General features: G+C 47.3%; 1 protein-coding gene and 1 long non-coding RNA gene across 3 annotated transcripts in view; one reads left to right on the top strand and one right to left on the bottom strand.

Moving 5' to 3' along the window:
• The window catches only part of LOC135055406 (uncharacterized), an 88,007-nt gene extending 84,573 nt beyond the window's left edge, over nt 1–3,434 (bottom strand). The window contains exon 1 of the long non-coding RNA XR_010243748.1: nt 3,169–3,434. This is a non-coding gene — a long non-coding RNA (uncharacterized LOC135055406). The remainder of the gene's footprint in view (nt 1–3,168) is intronic.
• The window catches only part of GHDC (GH3 domain containing), a 139,307-nt gene continuing 127,368 nt past the window's right edge, over nt 3,397–15,335 (top strand). For both annotated transcript variants that reach the window (XM_063959426.1, XM_063959427.1), the window contains exon 1: nt 3,397–3,501. The gene's annotated coding sequence lies outside the window, so the exon portion shown is untranslated. The remainder of the gene's footprint in view (nt 3,502–15,335) is intronic.

Genomic DNA, 15,335 nt, shown 5'->3' with positions numbered 1-15,335 from the left:
AGAAAGGTAAGTATTTAGAGGAAATGGGTGCAGTGTGTGCCGTGAGGGCCTCCTCTGGACACAGGGGCCCATGTGCACTGTACACACTGCACCTATTATAGATAAGCCAGTAGCCCCAAGGTATAGGCAAGCAGGGCCGTAACTAGGTGTGTGCCGTTCGTCTCCACGACGCTAGCTGCGATGCTGCCCGCAGTCATGTATGCAGTGGTGAGCTAACTCCTCTGCCAAGCACACCACTACATACCTTCTAAACGTATACAGCGTGCAGCATTGCAACTCCGCCCCATCCCGACTGACCCTGTGTCTCATGTGCTCATGTCATGTCACAAGCCTCCCACATACTCATCCGGCTAGTGACAGACAGCCGCTAGTGCCGCTCAGCAGCGCAGGTCTGCCGGCGGCTGTCCAATGGAACAAGAGGCTGCAGCCTGCGTCTCAGACACTGGCCAGCACACAGGCTGCAAAGAAGGAGGGGGCGAGAGGGCACAGCCACACACAGGAGCCGCACAAGGAACAGGAAGTCAGGAGAGAGAGTGAACGTTCTCTGCAGCAAGTGCAATACTAGTATATATATGGGGTGTACCTAGGGTGGTGCAGACGGTGAATTGCACACCACGCATTTGTCCAGCAGGCAGCTGGGCATCCCCTCGTCTTGCCCTGTGGGACTTTCAGGTACAGGAGGCAGCTGTGGACTGCTGGTGTTCCAGATACAGGGACATGTTAAGTACAACAAAGATGCTCCAGGGAGGGGGAGCGCACACACACACACACACACACACACACACACACACACACACACACACACACAACCTTTCCCATGACCCCCAGGGTCCATGTCACAATCTATTTGGAATAGTAACCTGTGGCGAGCGAAGCGAGACACCGAGCCCGAAGCGTGGCGAGCGAAGCCAGCCCGCTAGGGTCCAATGCTGCATAGAAAAAAAAATAACCTCAAACAAACGGAGAACGAAGAAAACATTTAGGTGCTGTAAGGGCGGAAGTTCTCTCCTGTCCTCTCGTTATGTCACTTCCAGGTCCTGATCACGAAAGTAACATAGACACAACCACACACACACACACACACACACACACACACACACACACACACACACACACACACACAGCCCCCTCTCACTCTCCGTAGGGGTTCTACCTGGTGTAATGTGCAGGGCCATAACTAGGTGTGTTTCAGGGGATGTAGTCGAGATTTCTGTAAGTGCGCTGTCAGGGTGGGGGGTTGTGTGTGTGGGTGTGTGTGGAGTTGTCAGTGTCATGGGGGAAGGGAGCAAGGTGTTTGCATATACAGTATATGTGCTGTCACTGTGAGTTGGAAGCAGAGCAGTGGAGGTGTTTGTGTGACAGAGCTGTCAGTGTGGGTGTGAGTGTGTGTGGGGGGGGGGGGGGTGCTGAGTGCATCAGATTTGATAGTATTGTTTGTATGAGGGCAAAATGAAGTTGGGAGGAAAAGATGGGGAAGCAAGAGGAGATAGGGTAGCGACAGGTCGGGAGGAGAGGGAGATGGGGAAGCGACAGATGGGGAGGAGGAGGAAGTGGAGTAGTGAAAGGTTGGGAGGAGAAGTTATAGAAGCAACAGGTCCAAAGGAGGAGATGGGGAAGCGACAGGTCCAGAGGAGGGGATGCGGTAGCAACAGGTCAGTAGGAGGAGGAGGAGATGGGGAAGAGACAGGTCGGGGTGGAGGATGAGTAGATGGGGAAGCAACAAGTGGGGAGGAGAAGCTATAGAAGAAGCGATAGGTCGGGAGGAGGAGATGGGGAAGTGGCAGGTCAGGACTCAGGAGTAGGAAATGGGGAAGCGACAGGTCAGGAGGAGAAGATATAGAAGAAGTGACAGGCCAGGAGGAGGAGATAGGGAAATAGCAGTTTAGGACAATTAGCAACTATATATATTAACAAATATATGCACATTTATTTCATGCTTGACTACTGTAATAGCCACACACATAAAAAACAAAATGGTTGCTGGTTAACATTAAAGGGGAGGAACTACGTGCAAACATGGGGAGAAAGCAGAAATTCATTAAACTTAATTGTTTTATAATCATACTATGGTAGTTAATAATTTTCTGAGTGAGGGTTAATTGCTAACGAGAAAATTACATTGTATGGTATCAGAAATACTCTGTATTGTATGATTGCTTTTAAGCACTCTGTATTAAAACAGCAGTTACTGTGATGCTCTCTGTATTTTGTGTCTCCCTACTTGCCACCTTTTTTTTCTCTCTCCCTCCCAACCCTATCTCGTGACTCTACCTGCCGTAAAGTGTAAAAGGGGACTCTACCTGCCGTACTGTGTAAAAGGGGACTCTACCTGCCGTACTGTGTAAAAGGGGACTCTACCTACAGTAATGTGTAAAAGGGGGCTCTACCTGCCGTAATGTGTAAAAGGGGACTCTACCTACAGTAATGTGTAAAAGGGGGCTCTACCTGCCGTACTGTGTAAAAGGGGACTCTACCTACAGTAATGTGTAAAAGGGGGCTCTACCTGCCGTAATGTGTGACAGGGGCTCTACCTGGAGTAATGTGTGTAAGTGGCGCTACTATGTGGCGAAATTTGAATAAAGAAAACTACTATGCAGTGTAATATGAATTTGTATTATTATGTGGTCACGCCCATTCCCCATGAAGTCACGCCCCTATATTTTGGCGCACTGGCCCTATTTTGAATATGGCGGGTGCTCCAATGCTGGTTCTTGCACACAGCGCTAAAATGTCTAGTTGACAGAATTAATTTGACTATGTAAGTCGCAATACTATGCATACTTATTGGGACATTCTATGTATAGAAATAATAATAATAATAATAACAACGACAACAACAATAATAGTTTGTGGTAGTAGTAAGGGCCCTATATAAGATGCATTCTATGATGCCTGTAGGTAGGGTTTAAGTTTTCAAAAGATTGTCAGTCATGTAAGGGATATTTGGTAAATAGCTTGTTAGCCGAGGACATCTAGTGGTGATAATGAGTAACGCACATTTCCAGCAAACTAGAATCTTAAAAGCGTACGATGCTGAAATGTGAAGAGGAGCATGGAAGACATTACTACGGCAATGCACTACATTAATAACCAGACCTTTTGCACAAACAAAATATAAATTTGACATATTCCCTGGAAATTTTCAGAACATCGATTGTAAGTACTCACTGTCATATAATAATGATACGTGGTTGTTCCCTTTGATATTTCTATGACCAATGCAGCAGCAGATTTCATAAAGACATTCCTCCTAGCAACGCCCACAATTTGACTTCATAAAAAATGTCTGCATCGAAGTCATGCATATTAAGTTTACAGGCATACCCTCAATAAGAATGGCGTATTGATATGAGGGGAGGAACGTTGCCAGAAACAAGTATGGCTCCCTCTATTTGCTTGGTTCGTCCTGGCTGCAGTGACAGCGTCCATGGGAAGGTAGAGTGGGGGAGGTGTGGCTTCCTATTGACATCACCATGTTTTCAGCTGGGAAGTAGTCAGTGTGTAAGTAAGGAGATCTTTGACTCTGGGTATAGGGGAGACGTTTATATTGCAGTTGTGTTGCTTTCACTAAAACTTTGTCAGAGTTTAAATTGTAGTACTGCTTTTTACATGTTAGACGTGCAATCTAGTTTTCATGTTTATTCATGATATACAGCAATTAGGTCTAAGGTCCAGTATTTGGGACTGACTATGTACTGTAGTAGACAGCGATTCTATAGTGTATTTTGTATAAATGATGCCTATGGCTGTGTGGCAAATGTGCAACTATGGTTTAATAGGACTTATGGCAAGACAACAGGAGTTTATATATCTATCTATCTATCTATCTATCTATCTATCTATCTATCTATCTATCTATCTATATATATATATATATATATATATATATATATATAACTCCGGCAGCAATACCTGGCACTCAGGGACGGAATCAACACGCTGGACGACAGGTGCAAACAACTTTATTGCACCTATCTGTTGTCGATTCCGTTCCTAAGTGCCAGGTAGTGGCTTCCGGAGTTCACATTATTGAGAATCGAGTCACCAGGGCAATATTACATTACAGCGCAAGTGCCGGGCAGTCACAAGAGCATATGTGTGTGTATGTATATATATACACTGCTCAAAAAAATAAAGGGAACACTAAAATAACACATCCTAGATCTTAATGAATGAAATATTCTTATTAAATACTTTGTTCTTTACATAGTTGAATGTGCTGACAACAAAATCACACAAAAATTATCAATGGAAATCAAATTTATTAACCCATGGAGGTCTGGATTTGGAGTCACCCTCAAAATTAAAGTGGAAAAACACACTACAGGCTGATCCAACTTTGATGCAATGTCCCTAAAACAAGTCAAAATGAGGCTCAGTAGTGTGTGTGGCCCCCACGTGCCTGTATGACCTCCCTACAACCCACACAAGTGGCTCAGGTAGTGCAGCTCATCCAGGATGGCACATCAATGCGAGCTGTGGCAAGAAGGTTTGCTGTGTCTGTCAGCGTCAGTGTCCAGTGCATGGAGGCGCTACCAGGAGACAGGCCAGTACATCAGGAGACGTGGAGGAGGCCGTAGGAGGGCAACAACCCAGCAGCAGGACCGCTACCTCCGCCTTTGTGCAAGGAGGAACAGGAGGAGCACTGCCAGAGCTCTGCAAAATGACCTCCAGCAAGCCACAAATGTGCATGTGTCTACTCAAACGATCAGAAACAGACTCCATGAGGGTGGTATGAGGGCCCGACGGCCACAAGTGTGGGTTGTGCTTACAGCCCAACACCGTGCAGGACGTTTGGCATTTGCCAGAGAACACCAAGATTGGCAAATTCGCCACTGGCGCCCTGTGCTCTTCACAGATGAAAGCAGGTTCTCACTGAGCACATGTGACAGACGTGACAGAGTCTGGAGACGCCAAGGAGAACGTTCTGCTGCCTGCAACATCCTCCAGCATGACCGGTTTGGCAGTGGGTCAGTAATGGTGTGGGGTGGCATTTCTTTGGGGGGCCGCACAGCCCTCCATGTGCTCGCCAGAGGTAGCCTGACTGCCATTAGGTACCGAGATGAGATCCTCAGACCCCTTGTGAGACCATATGCTGGTGCAGTTGGCCCTGGGTTCCTCCTAATGCAAGACAATGCTAGACCTCATGTGGCTGGAGGGTGTCAGCAGCTCCTGCAAGACGAAGGCATTGATGCTATGGACTGGCCCGCCCGTTCCCCAGACCTGAATCCAATTGAGCACATCTGGGACATCATGTCTCGCTCCATCCACCAATGCCACGTTGCACCACAGACTGTCCAGGAGTTGGCAGATGCTTTAGTCCAGGTCTGGGAGGAGATCCCTCAGGAGACCATCCGCCACCTCATCAGGAGCATGCCCAGGCATTGTAGGGAAGTCATACAGGCACGAGGAGGCCACAGACACTACTGAGCCTCATTTTGACTTGTTTTAAGGACATTACATCAAAGTTGGATCAGCCTGTAGTGTGTTTTTCCATTTTAATTTTGAGTGTGACTCCAAATCCAGACCTCCATGGGTTAATAAATTTGATTTCCATTGATAATTTTTGTGTGATTTTGTTGTCAGCACATTCAACTATGTAAAGAACAAAGGGGGTCATTCCGAGTTGTTCGCTCGTTGCCGATTTTCGCTATACTGCGATTAGTCGCTTACTGTGCATGCGCAAGGTTCGCAGAGCGCATGCGCTTAGTTGTTTTACACAAAAGTTAGGTATTTTACTCACGGCATAACAAAGCTTTTTCATCGTTCTGGTGAGCGTAGTGTGATTAACAGGAAGTGGGTGTTTCTGGGCGGAAACTGTCCGTTTTCTGGGAGTGTGCGGAAAAACGCTGGCGTTTCTGGGAAAAACGCGGGAGTGTCTGAAGAAACGGGGGAGTGTCTGGGAGAACGCTGGGTGTGTTTGTGACGTCAATCCAGGAACGAAACTGACTGAACTGATCGCAATGTAGGAGTAAGTTTGGAGCTACTCAGAAACTGCTAAGAAATTTCTATTCGCAATTCTGCTAATCTTTCGTTCGCAATTCTGCTATGCTAAGATACACTCCCAGAGGGCGGCGGATTAGCGTGTGCAATGCTGCTTAAAGCAGCTAGCGAGCGAACAACTCGGAATGAGGGCCAAAGTATTTAATAAGAATATTTCATTCATTCAGGTCTAGGATGTGTTATTTTAGTGTTCCCTTTATTTTTTTGAGCAGTGTGTGTGTGTATGTATGTATGTATGTGTATATATATATATATATATATAATGTGCCGTAACTAGGTGTGTGCCAGTGGTGCGTTGCACACAGCGAATCTGCACTGTGGGCGCATCCACTGGCACACACGTGATATAGAGCCGTGCCGCATAAGCAGTGCAGCGCCTGGCAACCTTGTTAGTGTGTCAAATAGATTTGTTGCCGGGCGCTGCAGCTTGTTGGTTGCACACTGGTCTTCCCCACTGTGGCACGCCATCAGCGTGTTCTCCAGCTGAGATGCTGGGCTACTGCATGCTGAAGTGTGGCTGCTCCCCCTACTAGTGGCGACTCTCCTGTGCTCTGGACCCTCTCTGCAACATGGCGAATCTCCTGTGCTTTGGGCTTTCCCTTCAAGGTAATTACACAGAAACACACTCATCCTCCCTCTTTTACTCTCTCTAACTGGCACATTGTGTCTTAGGGGCTGTACCTGGTGCAGTGTGTCTTAGGGGCTGCACCTGGCGCAGTGTGTGTATGGGGCTCTACCTGACGCAGTGTGTCTAAGAGGCTCTACATGGCGCATTGTGTCTAATGGCTCTACCTGGCACAGTGTATCTAAGCGGCTCTACCTGGTACAGTGTATGTAAGGGGCTCTACCTGGCACAGTGTGTCTAAGGGCCTCTACCTGGCGCAATGTGTACAAGTGGCTCTACTGTATGGTGTAATGTGACTCGGTACTATTATGTGACCACGCCCCATCCCCATGAAGCCACGCCTCTAAATATTTGGCTCACGATCTTAGGCGCTCACTGACCCTATTTTAAGTATGGAAGGGGCACTGATTCCATTTTCTGGCACAGGGCACCAAAATGTCTACTTATATCTATCTATCTATCTATCTATCTATCTATCTATCTATCTATCTATCTATCTATCTATCGTAAGGTTTGTGTCTGTACGTACAGTAGCTGTTTTTTTGTTGGAGAAATATACTTCTAGTGACTGTTTATGAACTATAGAGACTAAAAAAATGTATTTCAGATTTATTTATTTTTGTGTAAACTGTTTTTATTAGTTAAAGCAGCAGACAGAACATTACAGCAATACATTTCAAAAACAAAAGGAGGGAGAACAAAAACATCAAGTAACACAAATTCAACAGTACGCTACACATAGAGCGCCCTCAGTAGAAAAATAGTTTGTCTGCATTATCAACAACTTTGAAGTTTATAAAAGAGGAGCATATTAACAAGACAGCATAGAAAAATGGGAAAGAGAGACAAAGAAGAGAAGAGGGAGAGAGGAGAAGCAAGGGGAAATTAGGGTGGGTAGAGTCAGGTGTAAGAGACTGCGCAGTAGGGGCAGACCAATTGGGGAACGGAGGTGTATCCCCCTCCAGTCATGAGTCTGAGCCATATTATAGAGACAACATTATCAGAATATGGATATGGTAATGTGTATTGATACAGGTATAAATATGAGCATGTTTCCAATTATGAGGGGGGTTTTGTCGTCGTGTAGGACCGATACAACGGTGTGTCCTTAAAGTCGTACCAGGGAAACCAAACAGCTATAAAGTTAGCTGTTTTCCCGGATGAGAAGGAGACAAGGTCTTCCATGTCTAAAAGGTAGTCAACCTTCGTGAACCACAATTTAATCGAGGGTGGAGAGGTGGATCTCCAGAGGATTGGAACCACCGCTTTAGCTGCGTTGCTAAGGTGTCTTAACAGGGAATGTTTGTAGGAGTGTGATCCTGCGGGGGGGTGATTAAGGAGCCAGAAACCTGGGTCTTTCGGGATCTCATCTCCCACTATCTGTTCGGTGCATCTAAATACCTCTGCCCAGAATGGGGTTATAAGAGGGCAGTCCCACCAAATATGTAGAAAACTCCCTGGGGCTTTTTTGCATCTCCAACACAGATTCGAAAGAGAGGGGAACATTTTATTGAGAACACAAGGAGTCCTGTACCACCTATATATAAGTTTATAAAGGGTCTCTAGTGTCGAGATGCATAAAGAACTCGCCTGGGCGTTCTTAAATACGGAGACCCAGTTAATCTGCGTAGGTAGCCCTGACAATTCCTTCTCTCAGGAAGCCAGGAAGGTAGGAGGTTGTGGGAAAAAGTTTTCCATAATCATCGTATAGATTTGTGAGATAGTATGCGTGGGGGAACTGGGAGAGGTGCACAGTTTTTCAAACCCGGTGAGGTCCCTAGTTATGTCAGAGAGGTTCTTAGAAGATGATATGAAATGGTGGACCTGCAGGAACCTCCAAAACTCAGCACTATGCAGGTTCCAAGAGGATTGAACATCTGAAAAGGAGCGTACCCTGCCCGAGCTCACCAGCTGACCAACTCTAAAAATCCCGTCTTCTGCCCATGAGGCGAAAGCAGTCCCTCGAAAGCCAGGGGCAAATTCGGAGTTACAGAGAAGGGAGGTTAAGGGGGACCATTTTGAGGATATATAACTCTGGGATCTCAGCTTGGCCCATAATTTGAGCGTGGGGGAGACCGTGGGGTGTGAAACCTTCGGGAGGGTGGGAAGCCAAGGTGCAATTTCAATATAATGTGGGAGACAGCCCTCCTCAAGGAGGACCCATTGTTTGCAGTCTTTGGCACGCGTCCATTCCAGAATCCTATTCAAGTGCACCGCATGGTAGTAGTTAGGAATATGTGGGAGTTGTTGCCCCCCTTGTTGTTTTCTCCTGAACAAAATATCATGTTTAAACCTGGGTGTTTTACTACCCCATACAAACGCGCGAATAAGACTCTGGACGTCTCAGAGCCAAAGCAGGGGGATGTGTATCGGAAGGGTCTGGAGGAAGAATAAAATCCTAGGGAGAGCATTCATTTTGACAACGTTAATCCTTCCGAACCAGGACAGTCTTAGTTTCTTCCATTTCAGGAAGTCTAGGCGAAGCCTAGTCAATAAGGGTTTAAAATTTAGGGAGAACAATTTGGATAAGTCGTTGGTCAGTAGCACCCCCAAATATTTTAGTTTGTGATCGTGCCAGGTGAAAGGGAAAGCCTGTTTCAGGCTTTCTACTATGGCAGGAGGAGTAGTTAAATTCATGGCAATAGATTTGGAATAATTTATTTTGAAGTTAGAGAGGGCTCCAAACCTCTCAAATTCTGCCATCAGGTTTGGCAAGGAGGTGACCGGGTTCGTGATTATGGCGAGTAGATCATCGGCATATAATGCCAGTTTGTATTCGGTCCCCCTTACCAACAAGCCCGAAATGTTTGGGTTAGCCCTAATACTGCGGGCTAATGTTTCCATGCAAAGGACAAAGAGCAATGGGGATAACGGGCATCCCTGTCGTGTGCCGTTGGAGATTGAAAAGGAGTCAGAAAGGGAGCCATTAATCCTAATTTTGGCGGACGGGGAGGTATAGAGGGATAAGATTCTGTGAAGACAGACGCTACCCAGTCCCAGATGTTTCAACATACCGGCCAGAAAGTCCCAGTCCACCCGGTCAAAAGCTTTTTCGGCATCGGTCGACAGTAGGATTGACGGGGATGAAGACCAGCCGGCATAGTGAACCATGCTTAGCACTTTAGAGGTATTGTCCCTAGCTTCCCGGCCTAAAACAAATCCAGCTTGGTCCCCATGTATCTAGCCAGGTAATAATAATTTAAGGCGGTTTGCAATTAATTTGGCGAAAAGTTTTATATCTATATTCAATAGTGAGATTGGCCGGTAGCTAGAGCAAAGACTGGGATCTTTACCCTCCTTAGGTAGAACTGCTATATGAGCTTCAAGAGATTGTGGGGAGAAAGGCGATTGATCTGATATGGTGTTAAAGGCTCTTGTGAGTATAGGTATTAATTTCTCTTTAAAAGCTTTGTAGTAGGCAATAGTATATCCATCAGGGCCGGGACTTTTACCATTAGGAGAGGATTCAATAACTTTCTGAACCTCCTCAGTAGAAAACGGGGCATCTAGGTCTTCTACTTCCGTTGCTGTTAGTGTGGGGAAATGTAAGGTCCGCAAGTAGTCAGCTATGGCTGTTTGATGGGATGACCTGTCAATTCTTCCGGTTGGGCCAGAGAGGTTATACAGAGTGGAATAATAAGTCCTGAAGGCCCTGGCTATGTGGGATGTCTGGTGTTGGGATTGGCCGTGAGTATTTTTAATTGTATGAATAAAAGTAAGAGCACGTTGTTCTCTAAGTGCTTTGGCTAGTAGTTTCCCAGGCTTATTGCCCCATTGATAATACCTGCTACGGCACTTCCGATAAGAATACTTGACTCTATCAGCGAGTAACTTATTCAGGTCCGCCCTAGCAGTTTCGAGATCAGCATAGTGTTGTGGAGTTTGGGATTTTTTGTGTAGAAGCTCGAGAGATTGTATCTTAGACAGTAAATCACCTCGGAGTTTCTCTCTCTGCTTTTTACGGAGGGATCCTATTTGAACACAAACCCCCCTGATGACACATTTGTGAGCTTCCCAGACTGAGACTTTGGAAATATCATCTAAGTCGTTGGTACAAATGTAAGAGTCTAAAGCGTTGTCAATTCGGGACTTACAGTCTGCGTCCTGCAGGAAAGTGACGTTAAAACGCCAGGACCATTGGCGATGTGTGTTGGGAGGTAAGCGTAGGGTGAGGTTAACTGGAGCATGATCTGACCATACAATCTGTCCTATAGAGGCATCAGACAGAAGATGTAGATGTCGATGACTCAAAAATAAATAATCAATTCTGGAATAAGTCTGGTGTGGATGCGAGAAATAGGAGTAGTCTATATCAGTAGGGTGTGTCAATCTCCATGTATCAATCAGCTGGTGGTCGAGCAGGGCACGTCTCACTCCCCTATGCTCCCTCTCTGGCCTACAGGAGATCTTTTTAGAATTGTCCTGACGGGGATCCAGGGTCCAATTTAGATCACCTCCCACCACAACCACCCCCTCCAAAAGAGGTTCCGCGTCTTCCAGAACTGAGGATATAAAGGAAGGTTGTTTAGCGTTAGGAGCATATATATTCAAGAAGGAGAAACGTTGGCCATGTATATCGCATTTCACCAGCAACCCCCTACCCTCAGCTATTCTGTGGGAGGCAACATTGAGGACAGGCAGGTGGCGAGCTAATAATATGGCTACGCCTAGTGTCTTACCAGCAGAGTTATTAGACAGGAACACATGCGGGTAATAGTGACATTTCTCTGACGTCCTAGTGGATGCTGGGGACTCCGTCAGGACCATGGGGATTAGCGGCTCCGCAGGAGACAGGGCACAAAAATAAAGCTTTAGGATCAGGTGGTGTGCACTGGCTCCTCCCCCTATGACCCTCCTCCAAGCCTCAGTTAGGTTTTTGTGCCCGTCCGAGCAGGGTGCAATCTAGGTGGCTCTCCTAAAGAGCTGCTTAGAAAAAGTTTTTAGGTTTTTTATTTTACAGTGAGTCCTGCTGGCAACAGGCTCACTGCAACGAGGGACTTAGGGGAGAAGAAGTGAACTCACCTGCGTGCAGGATGGATTGGCTTCTTAGGCTACTGGACACCATTAGCTCCAGAGGGATCGAACACAGGCCCAGCCATGGAGTCCGGTCCCGGAGCCGCGCTGCCGACCCCCTTGCAGATGCCGAAAAGTGAAGAGGTCCAGAAACCGGCGGCAGAAGACTTTTCAGTCTTCATGAGGTAGCGCACAGCACTGCAGCTGTGCGCCATTGTTGTCACACACTTCACACCAGCGGTCACGGAGGGTGCAGGGCGCTGCGGGGGGCGCCCTGGGCAGCAATGAGATTACCTTGTTCTGGCTAAAAAATACATCACATATAGCCCCTGGGGGCTATATGGATGTATTTAACCCCTGCCAGGTCTCAGAAAAAACGGGAGAAGAAGCCCGCCGAAAAGGGGGCGGAGCCTATTCTCCTCAGCACACAGCGCCATTTTCCCTCACAGAAATGCTGGTGGGAAGGCTCCCAGGCTCTCCCCTGCACTGCACTACAGAAACAGGGTTAAAACAGAGAGGGGGGGCACTTATTTGGCGATATGATTATATATATTAAGATGCTATAAGGGAAAAACACTTATATAAAGGTTGTCCCTGTATAATTATAGCGTTTTGGTGTGTGCTGGCAAACTCTCCCTCTGTCTCCCCAAAGGGCTAGTGGGGTCCTGTCCTCTATCAGAGCATTCCCTGTGTGTGTGCTGTGTGTCGGTACGTGTGTGTCAACATGTATGAGGACGATGTTGGTGAGGAGGCGGAGCAATTGCCTGTAATGGTGATGTCACTCTCTAGGGAGTCGACACCGGAATGGATGGCTTATTTAGGGAATTACGTGATAATGTCAACACGCTGCAAGGTCGGTTGACGACATGAGACGGCCGGCAAACCAATTAGTACCTGTCCAGGCATCTCAAACACCGTCAGGGGCTTTAAAACGCCCATTTACCTCAGTCGGTCGACACAGACACGGACACTGACTCCAGTGTCGACGGTGAAGAAACAAACGTATTTTCCATTTGGGCCACACGTTACATGTTAAGGGCAATGAAGGAGGTGTTACATATTTCTGATACTACAAGTACCACAAAAGAGGGTATTATGTGGGGTGTGAAAAAACTACCTGTAGTTTTTCCTGAATCAGATAAATTAAATGAAGTGTGTGATGATGCGTGGGTTTTCCCCGATAGAAAATTATTGGCGTTATACCCTTTCCCGCCAGAAGTTAGGGCGCGTTGGGAAACACCCCTTAGGGTGGATAAGGCGCTCACACGCTTATCAAAACAAGTGGCGTTACCGTCTCCAGGGAAAGACCAAAGGGATACGGCCGCCCTCAAGGAGCCAGCTGATAGGAGGCTGGAAAATATCCTAAAAAGTATATACACACATACTGGTGTTATACTGCGACCAGCGATCGCCTCAGCCTGGATGTGCAGCGCTGGGGTGGCTTGGTCGGATTCCCTGACTGAAAATATTGATACCCTTGACAGGGACAGTATTTTATTGACTATAGACACTCTGGCATCAAGAGTAAGTGCGATGTCCATATCTGCCAGAAGATGTTTATGGACACGACAGTGGTCAGGTGATGCAGATTCCAAACGGCACATGGAAGTATTGCCGTATAAAGGGGAGGAGTTATTTGGGGTCGGTCCATCGGACCTGGTGGCCACGGCAACAGCTGGAAAATCCACCTTTTTTACCCCAAGTCACATCTCAGCAGAAAAAGACACCGTCTTTTCAGCCTCAGTCCTTTCGTCCCCATAAGGGCAAGCAGGCAAAAGGCCAGTCATATCTGCCCAGGGATAGAGGAAAGGGAAGAAGACTGCAGCAGGCAGCCCATTCCCAGGAACAGAAGCCCTCCACCGCTTTTGCCAAGTCCTCAGCATGACGCTGGGGCCTTACAAGCGGACTCAGGTGCGGTGGGGGGTCGTCTCAAGAGTTTCAGCGCGCAGTGGGCTCACTCGCAAGTGGACCCCTGGATCCTACAAGTAGTATCCCAGGGGTACAGATTGGAAGTTCGAGACGTCTCCCCCTCGCAGGTTCCTGAAGTCTGCTTTACCAACGTCTCCCTCCGACAGGGAGGCAGTATTGGAAACAATTCACAAGCTGTATTCCCAGCAGGTGATAATCAAAGTACCCCTCCTACAACAAGGAAAGGGGTATTATTCCACACTATATTGTGGTACTGAAGCCAGACGGCTAGGTGAGACCTATTCTAAATCTGAAATATTTGAACACTTACATACAAAGGTTCAAATCAAGATGGAGTCACTCAGAGCAGTGATAGCGAACCAGGAAGAAGGGGACTATATGGTGTCCCTGGACATCAAGGATGCTTACCTCCATGTCCAAATTTGCCCTTCTCACCAAGGGTACCTCAGGTTCGTGGTACAAAACTGTCACTATCAGTTTCAGACGCTGCCGTTTGGATTGTCCACGGCACCCCGGGTCTTTACCAAGGTAATGGCCGAAATGATGATTCTTCTTCAAAGAAAAGGCGTCTTAATTATCCCTTACTTGGACGATCTCCTGATAAGGGCAAGGTCCAGAGAACAGTTGGAGGTCGGAGTAGCACTATCTCAAGTAGTTCTACGACAGCACGGGTGGATTCTAAATATTCCAAAATCGCAGCTGTCTCCGACGACACGTCTGCTGTTCCTAGGGATGATTCTGGACACAGTCCAGAAAAAGGTGTTTCTCCCGGAAGAGAAAGCCAGGGAGTTATCCGAGCTAGTCAGGAACCTCCTAAAACCAGGAAAAGTGTCAGTGCATCATTGCACAAGGGTCCTGGGAAAAATGGTGGCTTCTTACGAAGCGATTCCATTCAGCAGATTTCACGCAAGAACTTTTCAGTGGGATCTGCTGGAAAAATGGTCCGGATCGCATCTTCAGATGCATCAGCGGATAACCCTGTCTCCAAGGACAAGGGTGTCTCTTCTGTGGTGGCTGCAGAGTGCTCATCTACTAAAGGGCCACAGATTCGGCATTCAGGACTGGGTCCTGGTGACCACGGATGCCAGCCTGAACGGCTGGGGAGCAGTCACACAAGGAAAAAATTTCCAGGGAGTGTGATCAAGTCTGGAGACTTCTCTCCACATAAATATACTGGAGCTAAGAGCAATTTACAATGCTCTAAGCTTAGCAAGACCTCTGCTTCAAGGTCAGCCGGTATTGATCCAGTGGGACAACATCACGGCAGTCGCCCACGTAAACAGACTGGGCGGCACAAGAAGCAGGAGGGCAATGGCAGAAACTGCAAGGATTCTTCGCTGGGCGGAAAATCATGTGTTAGCACTGTCAGCAGTGTTCATTCCGGAAGTGGACAACTGGGAAGCAGACTTCCTCAGCACGACCTCCACCCGGGAGAGTGGGGACTTCATCGGGAAGTCTTCCACATGATTGTGAACCGTTGGGAAAGACCAAAGGTGGACATGATGGCGTCCCGCCTGAACAAAAAACTGGACAGGTATTGCGCCAGGTCAAGAGACCCTCAGGCAATAGCTGTGGACGTTCTGGTAACACCTTGGGTGTACCAGTCGGTGTATGTGTTCCCTCCTCTGCTTCTCATACCTAAGGTACTGAGAATTATAAGACGTAGAGGAGTAAGAACTATACTCGTGGCTCCGGATTGGCCAAGAAGGACTTGGTACCCGGAACTTCAAGAGATGCTCACAGAGGACTCATGGCCTCTGCCGCT

Source organism: Pseudophryne corroboree, chromosome 3, assembly GCF_028390025.1.
Source record: "Pseudophryne corroboree isolate aPseCor3 chromosome 3, aPseCor3.hap2, whole genome shotgun sequence".
Classification (NCBI taxonomy): domain Eukaryota; kingdom Metazoa; phylum Chordata; class Amphibia; order Anura; family Myobatrachidae; genus Pseudophryne; species Pseudophryne corroboree.
The sequence above is the reverse complement of the archived record's forward strand: the minus strand, read 5'-3'. Positions and strand labels throughout refer to the sequence as shown.